The following is a 9116-nucleotide window of genomic DNA, read 5'->3' on the forward strand; positions in this document are numbered from 1 at the left end:
CTTATGCACAGAGAACAAAATATCATTACGATAATATTATTGCAATAATTATAGAATATACCTATTTATAAATTTATCACTCATCTATAAATATATAAAAAAAGATAATATTTGTTTCTTCATTTTTACTTCACAATTCATAATATTTGTTGATTATGCATAGATGCCCACTTGCTCTACCTTCAATATTTTTCCCTCTCTCGTAGATAATTGAGAAATAAAATATAATAGAAAGGGTGGCCGATTGTTGAAGCCTCACTTTAACTTAAATTGTTTGTGATGATACTAGACCGATTACCAAGGTCTGCCTCAAATCAAGTACCTGCAAGGGCAGGGCCTTTAATCTCTTGGGAGAACTTCGACGCTCAAGTCAGTAGAAGAAAAATACCCAAAATGGAAAGTCACACAGTAGTCAGATGATCTATACCTGTAGAAGTTGACCTCTATTTTAAAGATGGCGTAGAGCATACTTTAAATAGATAAGATAACCTCCGAATAAGACGTTGGAGATAATCTCGGTTGATCGAGTCAACCTCGTTCAAAATCAAATATGGGATGAAAATTTAAATGACACGTGGCGCTTCCTGAGACAGGCACGTGGCGGCACCGGGTTGGTAGTCTCCGAGGGTAGTATAGTAATTTTGTCCTTAGTAAAATATCCCCTCATCACTTGCCCCCCCAACTCCTTGAGCTGTGAGGGTGAGGGGCTCGGGCAGCTGAAGGAGTAGTCCTCTAAGTTTTTCTGCTTTTCTGTAAAAAAAAGAGTTTTGCAAAAAATAAATAAGATTAATGATCTCCGTTATTGGCTCGCTTCCCAACTCAAAGTCTCATCACCCTTCCCATGGCCCTCCAAGGACTCTATAAAAAGGGATGTGGGCATGGTCCCCTCCTCCTAAGAATTATTAGAGTGAGAGCATTCTTGGAGTGGAGTAAAAAGGTATGAGGTCTCCCCTCTCTTCTTCCTTTTTTTTTTTTTTTTTGCTTTTTATTTTATTTATTTATTATTTTTATTATTTTGTATTATTCGTGTGGCCGAGACCAGCAGTCTCAGCCTCTCTGGTGCAGGCTGCGCGCCTCGACTGTGCAGCTCGCCCGCGCGCGCGGCCGCATGCGCTGGACCTGCTACCCCCCTTTAATTAATTAATTAATTTTTTTTTTAGCCCCTGCTTGGCCCTGTCTCTATTTTTTTTTTTTTGCAGGCTTTCCACAAGGCATGAGATACTACGAGTGGCGCTTTCAAGTCCAACAGGGGACGAATCGGCTCCCTCATAAGGGTTCTCCCGTACATTTCCCTTTCATCTTTGGAATTCTTTTCATCAGTCGGTATTCCTTTACCTCCCTTCTCTTATTTTTCTGTGATTTTTCATTGTCTCTCTTCCCCATGTCACGTTGTTTTAGTAAGTAGATCTCCATGACCTCCTCTAGTAAGTCGGATGGGAATAGCTCAGACTTTTCTAGCTCTTCTTCCCAGTCTAATATGCAAATAGGAGACACTAGGACCTCCTGGCCCCATCCTGATGCATCCTCTTTTGATAACGATACTGACCTAGAGTTAGAGCTTCATCATAGTGGTCTCCCTGATGATCTAACCCCTGCTTATTCTTCCTTGTCTGAGGATGAGATCTCCGGACTCGCCCGAAAATATCATCTCCCCATCACAGGCTACTGGTACTCTACACCCTCCAATCTTAGAGCCCATCAATCCCCTCATGGGGGTTTAACCATCTATGAAGCCTCTCTTGAAGCCAAGTGTCGATTCCTTTTCGAAGGCCCCCTAGCTGAGATCTTTCGTTTCGTAGGGTTATCTCATTCTCAACTAATGCCTAATGGGTGGAGGAACTTAGTCTCTTTTGTTATATGTTGTCGGGGGAGAGGTATCGCCCATAAAGCTGAGCTCTTCTTAAAATTCTTTCGCCTTGTATATGTTGATAAGTCCGAATTTCGCTACTCCTTCATGGCATATCCTGGCTATAAGTTCCTCGTAGACACACCGTTCTCTTTGAAAGGTTGGAAAAATCGTTATTTTTTTATGGGATCATCCTCCGTTACTATGGGTGTGCCCACCGCTTGGCGTCGACCTCCCTATACGAATTTCTCACGTGAAATGTCCCCTTTAGAGATGAGAGATGCTGAGCTTTTGATGGGTTTGGAACACGTCAGTACCGCCAGACTAATTAACGAGCAAACTCTATTTCTCGGAGGTGTGTGTCGATAGCCCTGCCCAGCAACTGACATTCCCTTAGGTTGATTTTTTCAATCATCTCGTTCAGCTTCATGTCTCCCATTTATGCGTACTCCTTTATCCTGACACTTGATCTTATTTTTTCATGTTTTGTAGACAAAATGATTGACGACGTGGAGTTGTGGGGGACCGATAAGCAGGCCGCTGAAAAGGCCAAACGGGCTCAGAAGAATGCCAAGAGACATATCAAAGACTCTCGGCTCCTACCTCGGCACAAAAAATCGAAGGCCACTGGGTCTCGTTCTTCTTTGCTCTAAGCTGAGATAGGGGGTTCCCAAGGCACTGAGCCTCTTTCTGACATGATTGAGGGGGAGGCGTCCATTCCCGCCTGGGCTCTTCATCAACCAGATTGGAATGTTCATGAGTCAGACCACAACAGCAAGGCTTGGGTGGCGACTTAACTTATTCAGGGTCTACCAACTCGAGCGGACATCGAGGGGGGCCGCAGATCTGACTTCAGAGACCTTGGAGTCGTGCTACTGCCAGGGCTTGGTTCAGGTTAGTCTCTTGGTCCTTTATCATGGAGAACTTTTGGTTCCCCCATATTCTAATTTTTACTATTTGCACACAGAGTATTGTTGCTCAGAATGAGCTCCAGAGGCGAATGGCGAGGAACTCCCGCAAAATGCTTGAGTTGGATAATGCCCTTGCTAAGTGCCATAGGACCATCAAGCAACGGGACAAGAATCTGAGGGCTCAGCATCAACGATCCGCGAAGCTGGAGGAGCGCCTCCAAAGCCTTGAGATTAGCCGCCATGCAACGGAGGCAGAGTTGGGGCGGTTTAAACAGTGTGTTCGGGAGCTAGATGAGAGATATGCAAACCCCACCCAGCTCCCCGAGATGAAAGGGTTTATCAGACAGGAGTTGCAGGGTGTCTGGAAGAAAGGCTTCCTTCGAAGCAAGGAGGAAGTGCAACAAGCCTACCCTGACCTCGATTTCTCCCCCGTTAGACCTATGGAGGACATGATCGCAGAGCTCACCCGGACATCATCCTCTAAAGCCTCTACCATTGAATTTGAGGAGTCCGAAAAAGAAAACTAGTTATTAGTTCTAGGTTCATATGTACCTTCTTGCCATGATTATGAGTTGTACTAGACCTTTGATCCTTTGATATATAAAATGCCTCGAAGTTATGCTTTTTTGCAATAGTTAGAATTAGGTGGTCTTTGTTATCTGATTTCTTGCACCTCTTACCGTAATTCTCATGTTGACGTGGTGGTGGATGCCGTTCTACTTGGTTCCTTTTTATTAGGGGTGGTCCCCTGGGTCATATTTGCCCCTATTATTTTTAGCCCTCTTTAACTCCGGTATGGAGGTGAGGCCTTAGGAGTCTTCTCCGGGACCCCTTAGGTCGGCTTCTTTGGGGGTCATTTTCACCCTCCTTAGTCTTTCTTTCTTTTTTATTTTAGGGGTGATGCCTTGGGGGTCATCTCTAGTCCCTTGCTCTTCCTTTTTTTTTTTTTTTTTTTTATCTTAGGGGTGGTCCCCTAGGACCATATCTGGTCCATTGCTCTTTCTTCGTCCTTGCTATCTTTGATGACAAAAGGACTCAAGAAATCTCTTTGGAGGTTTCTGAGGTCAGGGGAAAACAATTCCTTCCCCTTCACCTCTTTTTTTTGTTTTATATTCTGTAGGATAAAAAATCTGCACATGTAAAAAAGAAACATAATGAGATTTTATTGAGAAAAATACGCAGCTCCAAATTCCTTGGGGTAAACCCCTCATTGATAAAATTTTCTCAAATTCTGAATATTCCAAGTATTCTTTATGGGAGTGTCGTCCATGGTCTCGAGCCGGTATGCCCCAGGGCTGAGGGTCTCGGTAACCCGGTATGGGCCTTCCCATGTTGGCGACAACTTGTTGGAGTCTCGGGGGTTGCTAACACTTGCTCGTCGAAGAACCAGATCGCTAGGTAGAAAACTTCGAGCTTTCACCATTCGGTTGTAGCACCTCTCAATCCGCTGATTATAAATTGCCTGGCAGACCCTTGCTTCATCTCGAAGCTCCTCCACGGTATCTAGGTTATTCCGCACACTACAAAAAAATTGATTTTTAAACCGTCGCAAAATAATATTTTAGCGACGGTTTTTTTTAACATTTTGCGGCGGTTTTGAAAAACCGTCGCAAAATTCATTAAAACATTCAATTATGCGGCGATTTTCAAAAAATCGCGACTAAATTTAGAAAATAATTAAAAAATTAAATTAAATTTAGCAGCGGTTTTTGAGAAACTGCTGCTAAATTAAAAATAATTAAATAATTTAAAATTAAAATTAAATTAACATTTACGACGGTTTTCAAAACCGTCGCAAAATTCATCAAAAAATTTAATTTAGCGGCGGTTTTTTGCAACTAATTTAAAAAAAAATTAAATAATTTATAATTAAAATTGAATTAATATTTGCAGCGGTTTCTAAAACCGCCGCTAAAATTAAAAATTTTAATTTTTTTTAATTTTTGCGGCGGTTTAAAAACTGCCCCTAAAATTAAAAATTTTAATTTTTTTTTTAATTTTAGCGACGATTGAAAAACCGCCGCTATATATTTTAAAAACCGCCGCTAAATCACTAATTTTGCGGCAGTTTTAAAACCGTCGCAAAAAATATGATTTGCGGCGGTTATTCCAACGATTGGTCAAAATCGCCGCTAAATGCTCCGCGACAGCTGATTTAGCGGCAGTTAAAAACCGCCACTAAATGCCAAAAAAATCGTCGCTAAATGCCAGTTTTTTTGTAGTGTCAAGCCTTGCTCATTGGACTCTGGGTCAAAGTGCTCCACTCTAAAAGTTCGGATCTTGATTTCTACCGGAATAAGGGCCTCTGAGCCGTAACATAAGCTGAATGGGGTTTCCCCGGTGGACCCCCTCCTTGTGGTCCGATAAGACTAAAGGATGCTTGGTAACTCGTCTACCCAACTTCCATCTGCCTTGTCAACTCGAGCTTTTAATCCATGTAGCATAGTCCTATTAGTAAGCTCAATCTGTCTGTTAGCTTGTGGATGAGCTACAGAGGTGAAGTGCTGCTTGATCCCCAACTGCTGACACCATTCTTTGATCGTCCGATCTGTAAACTAGGTCCTATTATCTGAAACAATCACCCGTGGGATCCCAAATCGACAGACCACGTTTTTCCATAAAAATTGCTTCACCTTTCGCGCAGTGATGGAGTCCAGGGGCTCGGCCTCTATCCATTTGGAGAAGTAATCTATAGCTGCGATCAAGAATTTTACTTGACCTACTACAGGCGGGAACGGACCTAGAATATCGATCCCCCATTGGGCGAAGGGGCATGGCTGAAACAGGTGGGTGAGCATGGCGCTAGGAACATGAATTAAGTTGGAGACCCGTTGACATCTTTCACATTTCTTGAACAGTTGCTCTGCATCAGACACCATAGTCGGCCAGTAATACCCTTGTCGCAGGGCTTACTGATAGAGAGTCCGGGCTCCTATGTGACTCCCACATATTCCCTCATGGATCTCTCTTAAAACATAGTTAGCTTCGCGTGGCCTCGCGCACTTCAAGAGTGGTTGAGTGAAAGATCTCTTATACAACTCCTCATTGATCAGTATAAACTTTTGGGCCCTTCTTTTTAGCTCCCGGGCCTCTAAGTCACTCTCTGGTAGCTTGTCATCCTTCAAATAACTGACAAGAAGGTCCATCCAACTTGGTTCTAGGTCGAGACATAGCTGCTCCACCATCTCGTCAATGCTTCTCTAGGGTAGTGTCTCGATAAAAATCTATCTGGAATTGGTTGGGAAAGAAGCCGATGCGATCCGGGACAAAGTGTCTGCTTCCACATTCTGGGATCAAGGCGCATGCTCAATTTTCACAAATTGAAAACGACTTATCAATTCCTGAACGAAAACCAAATATTTGGACATGTGATTCTCCTTGGCCTCATATTCTCCCTTCACCTGCTGAACCACAAGATTAGAATCAAAATGTACGTTGAGATGCCTCGCCCCAAGCTGTGTGGCGAGCCTCAACCCACTATGAGGGCCTCGTATTCTACCTCATTGTTAGACACTCGGAACTCAAAATGCAGAGCGTATAACCAGGAATGGCCCTCAAGGCTCTTAATCATCAGCCTAGCTCCTCCATCCCCAGGGTTTAAGCTGCCATCCACTGCCAACATCCATGGTCCTAGGCTGTCTTCTGGAGATCCGCTGAGCCCAAATCCTTCGGCGATGAAGTTTGCTAGGGCCTGGGCCTTAATAGTCGAACGGGGCTTATACTCTATGTCGAATGTTGTGAGCTCCATCAACCACTTAAGCATTCTCCCTGAGAGCTCCGACTTCCCCAGAACCTGCCTTAGCGGCTGGTTAGTAAGCACGATGATAGAGTGTGCCTGGAAGTAGGGTTGCAACTTCCTCGCTGAAATAACTAGGGAAAACGCTAATTTCTCCATGGGGGAATACCGAGCCTCTGCCACAGACAATCGTTTGCTTATGTAGTATACTGGCCTCTGCTTCTTATTCTCTTCGCGCACTAGTACTGAGCTTATTGCCTCTTCTGCTACGGCTAAGTAGAGGTAGAGCGGCTCGCCCGTCCGTGGCTTGGTGAGGACTGGTGGTGAGGCCAGACATGCCTTGAGCTCGTTGAAGGCCTCCTAGCACTTGTCATCCCAGACAAATTCCTTGGTCCTGGATAGGGCTTTGAAGAAAGGGAGGCCCTTTTCTGCCGACTAGGAGAGGAATCTCCCTAGAGCCGCTATCCTACCTGTGAGCTGCTAGACCTCCTTAATGCTTCTTGGGATCGACATTTCTAATATCGCTTTAATTTTCTCAGGATTCACCTCGATCCCACGATGATGCACGAAGTACCCGAGGAACTTCCTTGTAGAGACACCAAAAGTGCACTTAGAGGGATTAAGCTTCAACTGGAATCTGCGCAAGGTTTTGAAACACTCTTCTAGGTCTGTCGGATGCTCCTCTGCCAGTAGGATTTTTACTAGCATGTCATCCACGTAAGCCTCCATGTTGCGTCCTAACTGGCCCTGAAAGAGCCTATTTACAAGCCGTTGGTATGTAGCTCCTGCATTCTTCAAACCAAAAGGCATAACAATATAACAATAGGTGCCCCAGTCCGTAACGAATGCCGTCTTCTCCTGATCCTCTTTATGTAATGGGATCTGATGATATCCTTGAAAAGCATCTAAAAAACTCATAAGGTGGCATCCGGTCGTGCCATCAATTAGGGCATCGATCCAGGGAAGTGGGTAACTATCTTTTGGACAGGCCTTGTTTAGGTCAGTGAAATCAATACATAACCTCCACTTACCTTCTCCCTTAAGGACCAGAACCACATTGGCGAGCCACTCTAGATAATCAACCTCCCAAATATACCGTGCTGCCATCAGTTTTTCCACCTCGGCCTTTATAGCCCTTGCCCTATCTAGGGCAAAATTTCTTTTCTTCTGTATGACGGATCGATACCCTTGTTTTACTCCCAAACGGTGTGTCATCACTTCCAGGTCTATGCTAGGAATGTCGTGGACTGACCATGTGAAAATATCTGCATATTGGCGAAGAAGGGATACAATCCGAGCCCGAAGAAGGTCTTTCAATTGGGTACTCACCCTCACGCATCTGTCGAGTCGGTCCGGGTCCAGTGGTACCTCTACGAGCTCATCCATCGACTCAGTAGCCTTCGGGTCCTCTAGGCCCTCCAGTAAAAAACTGACAGTGGCAAGAGGGGAGATTTCGACCTCTCTCCCTTTGGGGCCCTGTCCTCGTCCTGAATCTTCCTGGGGTTCTGACTGCTCCTGCACGATACCCCTAGCAATGTTGATGGATGCCATGTAACACTCCCGGGCGGACCTTAGGTCTCCTCTGACTTCGCCAACCCCCGCAGCAGTAGGGAACTTAAGCACCATGTGGTAAGTGCTCGGCACAACCCGGAAAGCATTTAACCCCGATCTCCCCAAGATCATATTGTAGCCGAGGGGACGTCTGTTATCAAAATGTCTAACATGACCTGGGCAGACCGAAAACCCTTTCCAAGAGTTAATGAGAGCTAGAACATACCGTCCGCATACACCACTTCCCCGTCGAATCCAATCAAAGGGACACGAGTTGGCTTCAATTGTTCCATCTTGTATCCCATGCCTAAGAAGGCCTGTCGATATAAAACCACAGATGAGCTCCCTAGGTCCACGAGGATCTGTTGAAGCCCCAATTTTCCCAACTTTGTTGTGATGACTAGCGGATCATTAGAAATTGGATACCCAGGCAAGTCGTTATCCGTAAAAGAGATAACTTCCTTGGCCGAGCCCTCTTGACTCCAACGTGTCGATGTAGATCAAAACTTTCTCCTGACTTCTTGCCTGGCACCATCCCAGCCGCTAAAGTGTGAAAAATTAAATGTTATGGAGGACTTCCCTCCCTCTGGCGACTCTCTCTCCTGGGCGGAGTTCTAGTCCTGCACCTTTCTTGGGATCTACCACGTCTACGGGGAGGGCTCCTTGATCTCCGACGTTCGCCCCTTTGTGACTCAGTATCCTTAGCCACGAACCTCTTTAGGAAACCCCAATTGATGAGCTTCTGAATCTCCTCTTTCAGCTGATGGCACTCCTCCGTGTCATGTCCATGATCTCGATGGAATCGACAATATTTGTCTTTACTCATTTTGTTAGCCGGGGCCTTCATAGGTCTCGATTTTTTCAAATAATCCTTATTCTCAATTGTAGTTAGGATCTCTACCCGAGGAGTATTAAGCAGGGTGAACCTGACCGGACTCCATTGGGGGCCCGACCTTTCCCCCCGACGACCTGGTTTATCTTCCGACCTTTGCTCCATATTCTGACTTTTCTTCTCTTTCTTATCCGAGTATTCAATTCTCTTGGCCCGCATCACCTCCTCGGCATTAATGTA

This window comes from Diospyros lotus, chromosome 15 (assembly GCF_014633365.1).
Source record: "Diospyros lotus cultivar Yz01 chromosome 15, ASM1463336v1, whole genome shotgun sequence".
Lineage (NCBI taxonomy): Eukaryota > Viridiplantae > Streptophyta > Magnoliopsida > Ericales > Ebenaceae > Diospyros > Diospyros lotus.